This window comes from Montipora foliosa, unplaced genomic scaffold (assembly GCF_036669935.1).
Source record: "Montipora foliosa isolate CH-2021 unplaced genomic scaffold, ASM3666993v2 scaffold_188, whole genome shotgun sequence".
NCBI lineage: Eukaryota > Metazoa > Cnidaria > Anthozoa > Scleractinia > Acroporidae > Montipora > Montipora foliosa.
Window position 1 is genome coordinate 1 of NW_027179489.1, and position 12752 is coordinate 12752.

Below are 12752 nucleotides of genomic sequence, written 5' to 3' on the forward strand. Positions count from 1 at the left end.
TCTGTACCATGCATTCCCTTATTTTTGTCATTTAATTAATTAGTCATTGGTACGTACTGACAAGAAAAAAGGCACACAAACATTGGCATAAAGTGCAGTTCTTTTTAAGGGGACTCCTTTCTTATTTTTTGTTTTTTATTATGCAGGCGAAAGTTCAGGTTTTAAACAAGAAATTCAGTTCAGAGCAAAAAACCCAATAAACCTTTCAGTTTGAAGCGGGTTTTTCAAAAGAACACGCATTTTAGTGCGCAAAAGCTGAATGAAATATGAACTCATTCTGGCAGATCTTTCACAGTGACGCATTTTTAACGCCCTTATCGTACCCTGCGTTTGCGTTGCGGGATTTAATCACGAACGGTTTTGTTTTGGCGCGGAAGGCGACGGAGCTGCTCGAAGAATGGTGACGAGTATTATTTGTATCGCTGCCCGCATGGAGCGCATGGAGCGCATCCGCACGTAATAGACCATTTCCGAATTTTCACGGCTAGACTGGATATAGCATGAAATGAAGGCTACTGCGGGCATATAATTTCAAATACAAATTAATTTGCCCGCATTAGCCTCCATTTCATGCTAGATCCAGTCCAAACCGTTACAATACGTAAACTGGACTATTTCGCGAACTGCGCAGCTATGTTGGAGAGATATATCAGTCATAATGCGATATTTCCTGTTGGATTCTGAAAGTTGGATTTAAGCACTTTGCGTGTGGTTGGCAAGGTCACCACTTAACAATGGGTTTTGAAGAACTTCATCAGCGCAAATTGCCATACCAGTTATTTATGTTGTTGTCTCGAAGGTCATAATTGCCTTTGGTTTGGTAAATATTGTAAAGTAATGTACATTTATTTATAGGTACATTCTAAGCCAATATGAAACCGATTTTTAAAAAAACAAGAAACTGGACATGAATCTGGCAAGACCTTAGTTCAGGTCACGTGATTAGCGGTCATGTTGACGGACCCAAACAAGAAGCGTTTGTATATTTGAAGATATCAAAAAGACATTACCGTAATGTATCGGTCAAATCGAAGCTTCAAAAATCCAACCTCCGGGCATTTGACATTTTTGAAAATTCATTGATCAAATTCTCCTCTTCCGGGCCTAAAAACCCGTTCAAATGCCCGTGAGTAGGTCCAATTTTTCTAGGTGATTGGATAAGATTGAATGAATTAAATTCCTCACCTGTGAGAAAATTTGATTATCAAACGCCCTGGGAGATGTTGAAGATTCGATTTGACCGCTACATTAATGTAAAGCGCTATGTATATTAAGATATTGAATGTAGCTCGGAGGCAGAGAATGAACAGTGATTCTCGAATTTGAAGTCGGAGTTAAAAGTACAAGTCTCGTACGTTTTTAGTCTCCTTTATGCCACGTAACTGTTGCAGAGCGGACAAATCACGCGCCAAAAAGGAAAGGAAAGGACAGGAAAGGAAAGAAAACTTGTTTGAGTGCCTAGTTTTCTAGCACTGAAGCTACTTATTAGGACACCGGTAACGGAAAAATCAACAAATAACACAAGGCAATATTCCATTAAGTTACCACCTTTGATGGCTTGCATCTCTTCTACATCATTTCTTAAACGATTCAAGCGATTCTACAGCAAACGTGTCATTCAAAAATGTGCGGTTCATCGACGTTATTCTAGTTATAGTACGAACAACTCTAAAACGTTCACACGACGTCTTCAAGTTATTCTTTCCTTCGTCCGCAAAAAGCAGGTAAAAGATAGTCCGTGCATCTCAATCTTTTGCGCATGACTGAGGGAGAGAAGAGCTCTGGCGAACCCTGAAACAAAGTGTCTTTCTCATTGGTTTACGTAAAGAAACAATGAAAAGCGTCTCTGATTGGTGCATTCATGTTAGCAGAAGGAGTGAGCCTGCGCCGTAAGGGTAAAATAGACAATTTTGGCAATTAAGAACCCTACGGCGCATGTTCTCCTGCAGAACATCCAAGACTCTGGTGGACAAGAATGAGTGGTACTATGATAAGAAAAATCCAATTCCTTTTTTTTTTCAGATTTTGGAAGTGTCTTCCCTTAAGACGTCGTGCTTTGGTTTTTAATCCAAAGGCTGTTTTCTTGGATTTCACGATCCGCCATTATGACTCGCGTTCAAAAACTGACCGATTGCGACTTCCAGAGTGTTGATCGAGGGAAAATTGACGTCCTTAGTCACTAGCTTTAAAGGGGCCTTTTTCACGCAAAACGATTGTACTTTCATGGACAGCCAAATGCCCAAAAAGTAGTCGGGCCCGACGTTGTTTACGTTTATGGCAAATTGTCCTGGATAAAGGTCGTTTTTGCTCAGGATCATTGTTTGTGGGGGGATCTAATAATATACATGAAAAAAATTACACGATTCTGAGGGCTGAGAGCAGTGCAGTTCAATTGTAACAGTGCAAAACGTGCAATACCAGTGAAAATACCACATCGAAATTCTGGATTATGATTGACTAATAAAACAATTGCGTTTGGTCAGAAACAAATCAAATCTTTTGTTTTCAAATCAAGCGCGCGCCCTGGATGGCGCAATTTTTTCCCGGATTTTCATGTATATCATTAATAAGTAATCCCGTGATTTTCTCGTTGCAAATTTGGAATAAATAAGCACTTTCAAAGACTACAAATTGCACTCGCCCTACGGGCTCGTGCACAAATTGTTGGTCGTCTCTGAAAAATTTTACTGTGCTTATTTATTCCAAAATTGCACTCCCCCCCCCCCCCCGAAATCATGATATCCCGATACTCATGATAATTTTATCAGAAAAGGAATTCCGCATTACCATTTTCGAACTCGTGATTAACTTAATGATTTCCCTTCAACACTCTAAATAAACGTGACATAGCCCCTTTATTAAAATGACACTTTTTTTCCTTTTTTTTTTTTTTTCTTTTTTTTTTTAAGTGAGCGACCGAATATGGGAGTTCTTCGAACTCACACACCTACAAAACCGGGAAAAGTGGGCTGATTTAAAATGTTACAACAGATTACACTAGTAATGAATGCTCGACGACACATACCAACTCTGATACGGGATGTAACTAATGGTAATAGGAATGTCGTAAACTATTTTTGTTTCAAAAAAAATTTGGTCAAAATACGAACAACTAACCTTTTGTTTCTCACGCGCCACATCCTGACTCATATAATTTCCCCAGGGTAGCCGTGAAGATTTGTGCTGCGATGCCCCGTCCTAGCCTACGCCAGCTGGGTGGTATTGTTGGACGAGAGGCAAATTTACCAGCGGCGAAAAGCCGCGCGCGGGATTGGTGGGCCCCACATTCTCCGCGCGGCTTCGCAGGCTACAATCGTGTAGCCACGTAAAACTTTTCTTCCGGCAAAAGAAACAGATGTTCAGTTCTTCACATGCTCAGCTGTTCACGTGCTCGCCTGATGTTGCACACGTTTCGTAAAACACAAGATTTTCGTCGTCGTTTTTATTCCAAAAATAGTCTCGTCTTTTGTTAATGTCTAAGATATATTTACTGCTAACAAGTAACAAGGGCATTGACGAACGAGGGCACTGACCAACACAAATATCGCGTCTGGTTTCCATGTCAGTTGTCATGATTCCGCATGAATGTCAACCTTGAATGTTTTCAATATATTAGTTACAAAGAAACTTATGTCTAGCAGTCAGCAAACAGAAAAATAAAAGTCATATTGCGGGGTTCGTAAGGTAAACGACTAGTTAAAGAATATACTTGCACGAAAATGAAAGAATATCACACGAAACCATCAGATCTTTACTATCTCTTCACCAGTCCGAGACCCGTCGGTCAGTTGCGTTCGGGATCACTTGAAAATTTTTGTTGTGAAGTTACAACTTGAGCTGCCTCCAATTTTTGAGCTTTGCGAGGTGGCCGAAGAACGCAGGGGATTTCATGTCAGAACAAAGGAAATGTCAGCGTGGAATCTGGACGGACTTGTCACGAATACGAAGGGCAAATTCTGTATTTCCTCCATTTTCAGATTGATGATGAACTTTGACGGCAATGGTGGGTGGAAATGGCTGCCATTCAATACTTCGCAAGTACACAGCAGATTCTCTTCCGCCTCGTTCGAAAAAGAGCGCTGCAGTTTGCAGATGGATGTGGGAAGCCTCTTGTTTCTGTTTACAGTGATGATGACATACAACATCCCACGTAGCGTTGCAGATTGACGAAAGAGAGAACTTCAGAGAGCGAAAAAGACATTGCAACGTCCGAGTCACTCAACCGTTGCCTCGGACAACTTTCGAGATAAACGTGAATCGCAGAACGTTAGTTTGGAGAACCGGCCGATGGCTTCGCAAAATTCTGTCGGGGAACGATAAAGGTGAAAACATTGGTTTCCACAAAAAGGTAGTTGGGTTGGCGATACACACTTGATCATTGGCTTTCGAGCCACAGATCTGGACGGAGTTTACGTGCCCGATTCGAATGATGGAGCAACAGATAGATTGTCGTTTGCACTCACGTTACCTGAATATTTCCTCGCTGCGGGTGGTGTGTTGGAGTTTGCTGTTCGCTTCGAAGGCGAAGAAGAAACAGAATTTTGGGACAATAACAGCGGACAGAATTATCGCATCGAATGTCGAGAAGCACCAGCTGATGGACATAAGAAGGATGGCCGACTTGTTTAGAAAACAAATCATTTCATGACGTTGAAAAGCGTCTTGAGAAAAGCAAAGCAAAAACAATATGCAGGTCTGTGACAATCAATGATATTGTTCAAATACGGGACGACAGCAATGTTCCAATGAATCACAGAAGAAACGTTTTGATGATGCTTCGACTGCACGTGGTGTCAATGTAATCAGTTCATTGGTTGCTGTTCTAACTTGTCTTCATCTGTCGACGGTAAAAAGTTGAAAATTATAATACTAACTAATATCGAACGTAAGCGTGTGTTGCAATCAACGCTCTCATCCATGAGGTTGAGGTGTTATCTTTTCACCACTGAAAAGGGGCACGTGCTACTCGTAGTTCGGTGTTGTCAGAACAGCACTCAGTTAGTACCTCAAACTTTGTGGTTGCGAAGCACTTGGTGAATCGGGCAACTCAATGTCTAGTAGTCCCGGGTACTGTCTTTTGTAAAAGTCATTCCCGATTGCACCCCTATTCAGCCAATGTTTAAAATAGTTTAATTAAGATCAGCGCTACATTTGCGTTTGCATGTTGTAGTTACTTTGTGGAAGATAAACAATCGAAAACAATCATCACAATTGGCTTGAAATTGAGGCTTGAAATACACGATTTCTAGGACTACCAATGGCAGACAAGACAGACTATTTGAAAAATCCTAACCCATGACAGCCACCTGGTCACTGAAACTGTGAAACCTGAATGTTGTTGCCTTGTTCAATTATACCAAGAACCAGTTGAGTAATAATAATTTTGATAAATTTTTGGAGGAGGACGATTTCGCATATCATTTGTAGGAAAAGTATGCCAGGAGTGTTGTTTTATCCAGAGCGGTCAGAAATACAAGTAGATTGTTACTTTGTAGGGAATAAACTTGTATTTAACGGTAATTTTAGTATATACTAAAAGACGTGGACCAGCGGCTTGGTGAATATCCACCAGACCACCTTCTTTTCAGTGAATTCCCATTGTTGGTTTTGAGCGTGCGAGTTGTTCGATTTAAGGGAAAAGTGATCGCTCCACACTTTGTATCTGGGACAGTTTAAGCAATAAAGCACCAGAACTTTTCAGGTGCTCCACGAGAGACCAATAAAATATTATCAGTATTGTCTCTAATAGATACCCGAAAAATTCAGGTGGCTTCAAGGAAAACCTTTATTTTTCTTCGGGTGTACTGTGAGACCGTTGCTTAAATTGTGCAGATTAGTGGGTTGGGAATTGCTTTGCGTGTCATGCCCCAGATGGATAGTTTTTTTGGCCCCTATCCACCCCCCCACCTCAAGATCCAGGGGACAGCAACAATCGGTTTTGCTATTACTTATCCACTGGATATTGATTTATCCTTTGGATAGCACTATCCATTGTTTGAACAAACTGGAGGCAGATTGTTACTTTGTCAGTGTCCTGTGTCCTTGAGTGGCTTAAACAGCACGAGAAGGAAAAGACCCTATGTCAACAACAAACTTGGTGACAGTTAAGGGCTAACTTAGAGGAGATATTTTGTCTTTATTGTTGATGATTTTCAGCAGTCATGTGTATTGTGGTTTTCAATAATTTTAGCAGATTCTTCCCAAACTATTAATTTACCATAACCAGGGGCCCGTTTCTCGAATCAACAGTCCTGAAAACTTTTCGGGCCCAAATACACCATCTGTGAAATTGCCAACTGCTTAATTTGGAAAGCCGGTCTTTTAAACATTGTTTCAAGGTAACAGAAAGAAAAATAACTGTGAAGTTTGATGAATTAAATCCTCTCCGTTCTTGAGATACAAAGGGAATGTGGGCACCCGAAAATGGCCTGTAAAGTTTCGGGGACTTTACTGCGAAATGGCCTCCCAGGTCACTCAGAGATGAATTCACAGCATGAACAGGCTTTTGATATAGGTAATGATTTCTTAAGGGTTTTATTTTCATTCCTCTGACTTTCTCTTTTAGGGTTGACAAGACACACGTAATGACAGAACTAACATGTGTTATTTCACGTCTTGGTTTGAAAGGCTGGTGGGAAGCAGTAACCCTGCACATCTTGCATGATCTGAGATCATGACCTTCACAGGCGCTCAGGCCAAAGTCACGCAACGCTGAGGGGCTGCAAAAGAGACTCGACCATGAGGCATAAAATAAGGAAAACATGGTAGCATTCTTATTGGAGAGTTTCTTCAAGATTCTCAAGACATTGTTTACATTGCATGACATCAAGCAACGTATAGGCCAACAAAAGTCTTGAGTAGCCTACATTGTTGATTACCAGAGCCCATTTTACAGTCCAAGTTAGGTCACGCGGGACCAGTATATACCAGACTAAATGAACATTCAAATTCCTCTTGGAGCTTCTGGGCTTTGAATGGAATCTTGAAGATTATTCTGAAAGTTGCTACGAAAAATTGCACAATAGCTGAACAATAACTCATCAAACGCTTGAAATAGGTTTACACTTTCAAAAAAACGTTAGGTTTACAATCAAATGAAAGTTCATAGCAAACTATTTTCGACATTTGACATATATAGGAAATATCCCCAGGAATTGAACATCTTGAGAGCCAACGTTAAAACTTGCAAGCAGATTTGAATACTCAGTTCAAATTTCAAAAAAACTGGTTACCCATGTTATTATTGGACTGTAAGAAGCTTTAATTTCATATAATTAGTGTCTCATTCTTTCCGTTTTTACTACTGATCACATTGGTGATAGAAAAGCAAACAAAGGGTTACTCAGAGTATCTGTTCAACGGTAAGTAGGCTATTAGATTCTTGGGACCAAAAGCAAGCTTAGCAGAAATCAGAGAGTGCCTACACTTGAATAGGTGGTTCATGATCTTAATAACCAAAACTGTGTGAAAAATTGCTTTTATGATTTTAAGAGTTGCTCTTAGGTCATAGCAGAATGACAATTAATAATGTAAATCGTGTGATACGTAATTTCTGAAACCCAATATCATTTGACATCGTTAATTATGGCTAGCAAAATACCTTAATATTGTTAACAATTTTGTGGTCAACAAACATGTAATGATCAATCATGCACTTGTCAATCACCTGTGAAAATATAGCAGGCCTCCCGGATATGTTCTACGTTTGTGGACACAATCTGGAAGCAACCCCCACCCCAAAAATGTGCATCCATGGAGGTCTCTTTTGTTCTGTAGACAGTTAATATGCAGTTATCTGATTGTAAATTAACTTATGTTTCATAAAATAAAAGTGCAAATGTGATGAGATATTTTTGTAGATGATTTGTATGGTGACCACAAACTTTGATGTAAATCTTATATCAGTAGACTTGTAATAGAGATTACTTGATTTGGAATTGGAAGAAAATAATATGACATGGGAAAAATATCTGGTCCAGTTCAATTTCACTGCATCTACATCCAATTTCAAATGTGTTTAAAAAATGTTAATAATAGTTCTACTTACTGTCTGAATGATTGAGGAATCAGAATTTTCGAAACAACAAAGAGGGACACTACCAGGACAAAACGGCTAAACGTGGCTTGTCCACTCTTGAGCACTTGTGCTCTGTGTGTGGTTGTGTGAGCATGCAATCCACAATAATTTTATATACTTTGGTGTAGTCTCGCACAACACACCACCTGCAACCTAACGTAACACTTGGCTGCCAACTGAACTGGGCCGATAGCTAAAGCACTCAAATATTTCAGAGTTGTAAGGAGTTGTCAAGTAATCATACAAACCGAATGAAACATCAGGAAGTACATCACAAGAAACACTCTGATTACATGTCATATATACAATATGATCGGCAAATTCATGTAACACTTGTACAAGATTTGAGGCTAAACGCCTTACACACAGATCTGATGCGAGTATTGTATATGAGTTATTCAAATGTCAGCATTTAAGAAAGTGTTAATGTACATATGAGGTTATGTTTGGTAAATTCCCAAGACATTTTAACAGGTAAAAATCGAAAAAAAAAACGTTTTATGTAAATAAAGAGAAATCTGTATCAGGAAATACAGATGTTGGTTAATAAAAACATTTTTTTTGTTTACCCATCATGAATTATTAATAAGTTTATAAGGGGTACAAACAAATACTTGATTAAGCAATTAGAAACACTCTTTGCATGTTTACATTATAGCCTCATCTAAACATGAGGGGGAGGTGGACAGAAATTCGAGGACAGTTTATGCAAAACCCAGAGACGCAGTAGGAGGGTTTGCCTATAACTGTTTAATCAGCGATGATAATTAGTTTGAAAGCTGTTGGTGATTATTATTATTTTATTATTATATTATTTTATTAATTTATTATTATATATTATATTATTATATTATAAGTATAGTAGTTAGTAGTAGTATAGTAGTAAGTAGTGTATCATCGTTGTTATTGTTGTTGTTGGGATAGGCTGTATACATACGCATGCAATCCAGGGTACTGAGAATTATAGTCTATACATGCCAAATCCCAGAAAATATGAATTTTAATGATTCACTTCAAAGGGCAAAATTCAGGTCATCAAAAAACAAAAAATAACGGGAGACGTATATGTTATTTTTTGACTTCCAATTAGTCATCTTGTCACTCTTTTTACTTTTTCTTATGGCTTACAACTTACGACGAAAGTGAAGGAAAAACCACTTGCTAGATTTATGTGCACAGGACAGTATCGCTTGTAAGGTTTTATAATTTAATTTGAACAGGCTACTGCTTTTTGACAGCTCAGGAAATGAAAAATGAAGGACAAGCTCAGTGAAAAAATAAAGATAATCTTATTGTATCAATTTCTATTTCCTGCCACTTATGAAATCAAGGGTTAGACACAAACCCTAATCTGATTTAAAAAAAAAACCCAACACTTGGGCAAGGAGAATTAATTTTTGAAGTGAGGTTGAGCCAATTTTCTTCTTCGTTTGATTTTTGAGAATCAGTTTGAATAATTTTTTCTTATCAAAAGCTACAATAATATATTTTCCTTTCTCTGGCAAACGTTTCTACTTACAGTGCGTCCACCGTCTTTCTTGTAGTTTTGGTTTTTATTTTTGTCCAAGACTTCTTCCACTTGGGAATTGCCCAATTATTATTCCCCCAACTCACTCCAATTAAAAAAACTCAATTCCCTTATCATCTTGTGTCATTAAGAGTAACTAGCCATTTGAAGGAATCATAGCTAAACTGCAGAATACCTCTCCACGTACTTGGCATATGAATGGCGTGTATTGTCATATGCTTCATTCTTCAAAGGATGCAGCCACAAGAACACAATAAGTGGCCGGCTATTCTGCAGTTACTCTGGCATTTTACTAATGGAAAGGGTTTGGGTTTATATACGCCTTTAGTGCACAGTTTTTGAGACACTCTAAAGGAAAAAACAAATTATTGTTATTGCTGACCTTAATCCTACACAGCACAAACATTTCTGGGTTGCAGCACAAGAAAACAGAAATTCAATCAGAAAGGAATGTAATAAAGTAATTGAGGGACACATGTAACACTTCGGACTCCCTCAAAAGAATTTCTGAATGTAGCAGTGGATGGTTGGAGACGGCTCTAGGTCACTCCATGTTTTTGAATACTATCAGCATTCAAGTGTGTCTGTATTTGTCTTGATGCGTGGGGGCGACAATTACTAACTACATATTGTATTGCTTATTTAATGGTAAATTGGAACATGCAGAAATCAGGCAATTTGAAAAGTGTTATAGGCGGATTATAAAAATAAAAAAGATTCAATCGATGACTTCCTGTACGTCACTTTGTTTGCATGAAGTTACAGCAGCACTGTAGGAAGTAGAAGCTTGGTTTGTATCCTAACTATAGCCTTATCCCTGACTGACTTCATTGACTTCGATTTTCCAGCTTCACACGAGCCTTCGCGCCATGTTTGATGTTTTGGCTGGGCATAATTGGTTTCTTAACCAATGAAAACGTCCCTACCTGATGAAGCAGAAAACAGTCCCGGGGGACACTGTCACAAGTCAAAAAGGGACTTCGCCGCGTGCTGGAACATGGAGAGGTAGATGTAGAAAATATCCCGCGCTATCAATGATTTAAATGTCATGTCAATCCTCCAACGAAGGCACTCCTTTTCCCAGCGTCACAACCAGATGACACTGAGAGCGATCGTATTTTCGCTCATCGCAGAATATTGAACCAAATGCCTCCAGTTCACATTTATCATTGTACACGATGACCACGGAATCAAAGCATTTTGCGTGAAAACTCTGAATTGAAAAACGAAAAAAGACAGCAAGAACTAAACTGTATCCCAAGCTTGAAGGAATCTTCACATTTTTTGAAAGACACTTTCGTTAACTCGTGTGACGAAAGTGGGGAAGTCCATCAGCTGTAACTCGGAAGCAGCTTTGCGGAAAAACACAGCAGTAAAAGTGATATTCGGATTTTATTGATTGTTGTAGCTCTTTTCACTGAAATATAATTTTGACCAGCCGCAATTATTTATTTGTTCATACCTTATTTTTTGGCTTCTGTAATCTGACGAGATGGCCCCGGATTCCGGATTACGGTTGCTTCCTTCCATACGCCCTTCATGAAGTTTAATAATAGTTGTCGACCATGTGATTGAACCATGAAAACTATGATGGGCCTTACCTGCACTTGTAATAATTGGCTTCAGAGTAACGGGAAGTTTTACAAACATACCTTTCGATATCGTTTTTACGAGCTTTATTAAAAAGTGCACCTCAAAAAGAGATTTGTTCCCTTCGCTTGAGAAAGAAAAAGAACGCGCAAAACCATTAATTTAACTCTATTACAGTAAAGGAGTAAAAAACAAACAGCTGGTCAGGATTAGTAAGAAGGAAATGTTTGTATCTCCCGCCAGTTTGTAATTTTTTTACAGTGCAGGATCCCTACGATCCCAGATTCTTTTTCTTTGGACATCATGACGTCATTTTCGCCGGCTGAACGTAACATGCGGACCGAGGCACGAATGGCATCCTCCGTAAACAATGCTTTGGATGAAGGGCTGTATGGAAAAAAGTCAATTAGTTTAACGTACCAGGTCCATGTTAAAGTAACCAACCTTGATTGCTAACAACAACTCTTTGTGTCTCTGCTCTGACGAAAATGACCAAAGTAATGGGAATGAAGGAAGAACGTGGCAATTTAGAGCCGACTTCGTCTCCAGATAGTTTATCGCCCAAGCGCAATGTTCATTTCGCTGATTGCAATGGTCAGGGACATCGTTTCGGTTAAGTTAATCACGCCAGCAAAATCCGAAGAAGACCTCTCGGGCTGTAAATCGTCTGACAGCCTAAACCAAATTGCATTGCCATTACATTTTAAGCGGTTTCGATGTTGTTTTACGCAAACCAGTCACGGAGGAGAGATAATGCGGAGCGCGTGATGGAGGCGAAATGTTTGTGTAGACAACGCTTGTTTTTTTTACGGATTTTCGATGACAGGAACTGTGAAAGTAAAAAACCATTGCCTTCGCCAACCGAAGTCACCGCCAGATATACTGTCGATGGTTGGAAAAGTTATTCGAGATGTGTGGGCGGATTACGTCCCGAATCAGCAGATGAAGAAACGGAAAGGTTTCAGTTCAGGATTTCTATCCCTCCAGTATGTGGAATTCGGGAAAAAACCTGAGTTCGCTATACGGTATCGTGTGGCGGGTAAGGAGTTAATTGGGCCAACAATGTTCATCGAAATTATTGTGCAGAATGTTTTCTTCACCCTATTAGTGGATAAATAATATGCTCGACGGAGGCCACAAGGTTGGCATGGCACGAGAACACGGAGCGTCGCCCAAAACGTCTGGCTGGTGATTAAGGATTCGATTTTCCTCAAGAAAGTTTGCAAAGTAATGTATTTTTTTGCAAGGAAATCGAAGCAGAGGCTAAGCATTTGGGAATGCCCCAACATTTTTACTGAGACTATGCTAGATGATTTGACTAGGTCCCATGTCTTCACCGAGGTTAAAATGAAATGATCGATCTAGTCGAGGGATTTTTATTTCAAAATAGTTTTGAATGATCTCTTAAACAAGAGGTCTTTCCTGTTAAGTTATTATCAAGACCAATGTTTTTGGCCCACCATGTAAGGTAAGATAATTATGCGACCGGAATATCTTGGTTTTGATATTAAAATTTGAAACTGTATTAAATCTACTCTGGAAATTGTTATCGATGCC

General features: G+C 39.2%; 2 pseudogenes; both read left to right on the plus strand.

Moving 5' to 3' along the window:
- The first annotated feature begins 3889 nt into the window (after positions 1 to 3889).
- LOC137986317 (protein phosphatase 1 regulatory subunit 3B-like) lies at positions 3890 to 4629 on the plus strand (annotated as a pseudogene).
- A 7054-nt stretch (positions 4630 to 11683) lies between these two features.
- LOC137986318 (protein phosphatase 1 regulatory subunit 3C-like) lies at positions 11684 to 12310 on the plus strand (annotated as a pseudogene).
- The last annotated feature ends 442 nt before the right edge of the window (positions 12311 to 12752 follow it).